Source organism: Cydia strobilella, chromosome 2 (genome assembly GCF_947568885.1).
Source record: "Cydia strobilella chromosome 2, ilCydStro3.1, whole genome shotgun sequence".
Taxonomy (NCBI): Eukaryota; Metazoa; Arthropoda; class Insecta; order Lepidoptera; family Tortricidae; genus Cydia; species Cydia strobilella.
This window is the reverse complement of record NC_086042.1, coordinates 26,482,703-26,487,819: the sequence shown is the minus strand read 5'-3', so window position 1 is coordinate 26,487,819 and position 5,117 is coordinate 26,482,703.

Sequence of the window (5,117 nt, the reverse complement as noted above, 5' to 3'; positions counted from 1 at the left end):
TTTTTCTTTCAGTTTGACTTCACAAAGTGTATACTGATCGTACTCTGCGTCATGATGGCTTTAGGCGTCCTGGTATTAGCGGTTATGATCGCACGCCTCGTGTTTGGATTCTACTCGAAACCTCTGATGATAGTGCTACTTGTCGCGTTGACAATAGCTAATGTTGTGGTAAGATTTTATTTATATCTAGAGTACTGTCGGCGCGCGAATTCCGTGCACGGCTGAGGAATGTTACCAATGTTGGGCGTCATGACAGAGTGTAATGTCATTTTGTACGTACGGGCGCGGCGCACACCCTCCCACTTCCTCGACCTCCGAATACACGAAACTGGCGCGCGGACAGTACATGTCGCCATTATATATCGGAGCAATCAAGGTGTTGTGTTAAGAATTTTTACAACTTTTTGGAACCTTTCTGCAACTGTACCATCACGCTCCGCCATTGTTACGCCATTTAGGGTCCTAGTTAAATTAGTTGTTCCATACTTACACTATGGAATGTCCAATTTAGCTAGAACCCTAAATGGCGTAACATACACATAAACGTTTGCAAGTTTTTAAAAGCTTGAAAGGTTTCCAATACTATGGCGTACCCGCCCTGTGGTTACGTACTAGATGTAGTGCATAATTCTTTACTATCGTATTTTCACGGAAACGCATGAACGTGTTATGCTAAGTCAGTCTCAGTACAAAAAGTATTGGCGTTGACTGAAATTGCATGACAAATACGAACTTTTTCGAGAAAATACGACGGCGCAGGATTATGCACTACACCGTGTCCAATAAGTCCGAATAGAGTACTAATATTGAACAAAATAAATGTATGAATAGTTACTAAAATTAAAACTATATTTTATTAATGCCACACTTGTATAATATATTTAAAACAAATGTGTCGGAATAACTCCTTTAACTTTTTTTACCAGCCTCAAACGCTTCTCGAATGAACCACACGCAGCACGCACCATTTCCATTGACATTTCGTCCCAAATACGCTCGATAACCTTTTTGAAATGATCCAGGTTTATGATTTTATCATGCAGCGTCATATCAAATCATTGTGTTACAGATGCTTATAATCGAGCTGCAGATGGTGCTGGGAGGTAGATCTGTTGAACTGAGCGAGGAAGACTACGCGCTTGGCGCTTACATGCTGTACACTTCCATAGTACATCTGTTTTTGCACCTTGTACAACTTCTGGGGATTATTGATTCCTAGTCCTTTTTGTTACGGTTTTTTTATTAAACTGCCTTAAAGATCGATCAAGCTGATTGGTGCATGCGGAATGTAATGAAAGTCGCGCGTGAGATGCGTAATGTGCAAGTTGCAGAATGTTGGATAAGATTTTGGGATATTTCAGGAAAGATATAGAGGAAATTAGGGAAAGTTGAATTTTGGAAATGGACAATTTCGATTCCCATAGAGAAATCGAGAAGTTCCCGAAATTTTTCAATGTGGCAATTTCACAGGAAACTTTCCGACAGCACATCAGTAGAGATGCGCATCTATCATCAAGACGATACTCAAGGTTTTATCAAAACAAGATCAAAACTATAACAAATTATTGTTTTGTATGTAATTGTATTACGTGAAGGACCCGAGGGCCGCGAAACGCATGCTCAGAGCGTCAGGAGCACACACGACGCTGACGTCACACCTACCTACCATGAACACCGAAGTTAGCAAATTGCAGGCATCTTTCTCTGCCACTCTAATTACGCTGGTGTAAAAGAGAAAGATACCCGCAATTTGCGAACTTCGGGGTTCGCAGTATAGGCCCTCCAGATGCATGGCGGTCGGCAAGCGTTCACGCTCGTTTTGATGGAGCTTGCGTTCCTTGGCCCCTGGCCGAGCATAAAGGCCTAGTTTCCCCTCTAAGTCTAAGGCCTGAGTGGACGCTCGAAGCGGAGCGTTCGGCGGGGCGCGCAGCGTGGCGTCGGGCTCACAAGTGATGTGAGCAGCGTGCACTAAGGCCGCTCCTATACGTTTGCATTTGTTTTACATGCACGCCGCACGCCCCGCCCCGCTGCACGCCCAATGAGGGCTAACGCGTATGAATTCGCCGCTAGGGGCGCTAGTGTAGATGGTGGTCTTTTCCATAGTTCGAAATGTCAAATGGTACTTGTCACTTCAATGACTGACAGCTTTTCTATAGTCTTTTGGACCACCATCAACAGAGGCGCCAACTGGTGAGCAAAAAAACGATAGCCCTCATTCCAGCGTCCACTCAGGCCTTACACTAAGAAGATCAAATGGCAGTCACTTTCGTTACAACTGGTGAATTATGTCAATTGTTGGGATTAGGTTACCGACGAAATGTAATTCTTTTCTAGTACATCTTAAAATGCTGAGAAAGCAATATTTGGTCTATGAATATTTCATGACTTTATTAACAAATTGGCAGCATACACATTTGATTGAGATAGCTGCCATACAAGAATACTCCTAAAAAAATAACATGTATAAATTAACTCTAGAATATCAGTCCATTTGGAACCTATGTATTTTCAAGTTAAGACATTTACTATTAAGGGAAATGATGACCCTGTTCACGTTGTTCAAGGTATCTATAGAATTTTCATAAAATTTTACCTATTTATTTATATATAGTTTATATAAAGCTTTGATATACGTCATATGGTTCATAGTTATTTATAATTTAATAAATTTAAATTGTATTAAAAGTATAGTTTTATTTTGTAACTACTTACTCTTCGAGTAGAGAGCACAGAGTAATTAATAATACCTATAGGATAAAGAGAGCCTACTTTTTTAAACCATGTTTTAAGCGCCTAAAAATTAAATTGATCACCCCCTTATAGCTTATAGTTGAGATAAAATTACCAAATTGCGTATTTTATCAACATGTAGCAAAATAAGGGGGTGAAGGGGGGAGGGTCAGAACACATTCTGACTAGCGTTTTTTCCCGTACAAACGTGAAACACCATATAGGGAATATTAGGCTAAAGTCTGCGTAGGGGACGCCACTAGCACAAACAAAGCGCCTACCGCGAAACACGAAAATCGAAATTTCGTTATATGTCTCTATCGCTTGCATATTCGAGCAATAGAGAGGCAGATAAGGAAATTTCGATTTTCGCGTTTCGCGGTAGGCTATCTGTAAACAAACCACCTTGATGCATACCTAAATGTCAAAATTATTCGTAACCAAGGCCCTAACGTTGTCTGTTCCCTTCATTTACAAGCAAATAATTTAAAGACTAAATATAATACAGGTACAATATTACATTAAAGTAAATGTAAGCAAAATATTATAAAGTGACAAGTAAGGTAAATACTGAACAAAGGTGAGTATAAAAGTAGATTATTTTTATTTAATTTGAAGATGGTTTTATTTTCTATTTCCAATATGTTCAACGATATCGCACAACAATGCGGCATTGTGAAACAGGTACATACCTAAACACTCACTCACAGCACAAAATACTCTTCAAAGAGTAGTATAATATATAGGAGAAAGAGAGCCCTCTCTTGGAACTTTTTTGTATCCATTTTGAAGCGCCATCTGTAAATCTGAACAAGAAGCATTAACGTCAATATTCATACCTACAGGGCCTGTTTACATATTGATTAATGTTTAGTACGACTTCATACATTTGCTAGAAATGTATTAACTCACACTAAACAATAATCAATATGTAAACAGGGTCATATATCTATAATTTGTTATATCGAGTTTGCTTTTCTAGTAGCCATTAATCAACAACTTTATTATAATATTTGCTTGATGTAACATATATTGGCAAGCACATATTGTAAAGACATACAGGAAAAGTAAGTACAATAGAATGTTATATAATGATACTCTTTCGGGGACACTTTTTGGCAAAGTAGGTAGTCATATATTATACTACTCTTTGAGGTAGAGTCAGAACAAGATAACTGCAACGATTTTGACAATACAGACTGTGCAAGTTTAGTGTTATTTATACGTCATCGTCATCATTTCATAGAAGGTTGAAGTTTTAAATAACACTTCCATACGCGGGGGACAGGCTGGGGTATCTGCAGAGGTGTCTTGGTCTAATTCTACTCACTAGGTAAGATGAACACTTCCATAGGCTGGGGTATTAAAATCGCTGCAGAGATGTCTTGGTCTAACTCTACTCACTAGGTATAATATAAATAAATAACAAAGATAGATGTAACTCCGTAATAGATGGATACAGTCTAAGGAAAAAAAGTGCCTCGAAAATCACGGAAATTTGATTCTCGATCAGATGTCGCTACTACCTTTGGCCTACTCTCGTATAGAGGGCGTTAACGGTTTCGTTTGTTATTTAACAATTTTAACGCATATCAATGAAAGAACATGGGTCAAAATAATAAAAATAATTAATGCAAATAAAAAAAATCATTTATCCATATTTAAATACATTTTATCGTATTTTTATAAATCTTCATTTTTAGTTTTAAAGTGTGTCGATAGATGGCAGTGAATTTACTGTGGTTACAAAATTTACTATGACAGTACCGCTCTATAATATTATATCCTCTTTGATAAATAATACATCTATGGCATCACTAACAAACTTATCTATGAATATTGACATTTCTGCTTATTGCTTCATGTCATGTTCATGTCAATAACGTGACATGTCTTGTGTCATTTTCTATATGTTTTATTTTTATTTTGAAGCTACGATTATTTACGACTATTATTTACGATTTTTATTATTTTACGACGCTTTGTGATTTATTATTGTATATTTTATGTAAGTTCTGTTTGCTTTGTTTCTCCTATTTGCAATGGGTTGCTTGTTTAAGATAAATATCATCATCATATCATCCTAAAGACGTGCACTGTTAGCAGGTGTAGGAGTTCCCCAAGAAGATAAATAAATAATTATTAATTTACGCACAATCTCAAGTCCCTGGCAAGTTCGGTTCTCCATACAAACGGAGTTACGCTCTCATTTTAAAACGACTAGCTAGATTGCTCTGAAACTTTGTACTAACAATAGGATAAGGTATATATATATCTAGGTCTGTAATTAGTTTATGTAGCTTCAGATACAGTAAATAAAAATACAGCGATTTTTCGTTTGTTTTAGATATACCTCATGTCATTGTATGTGCAAAGTTTCATTACAA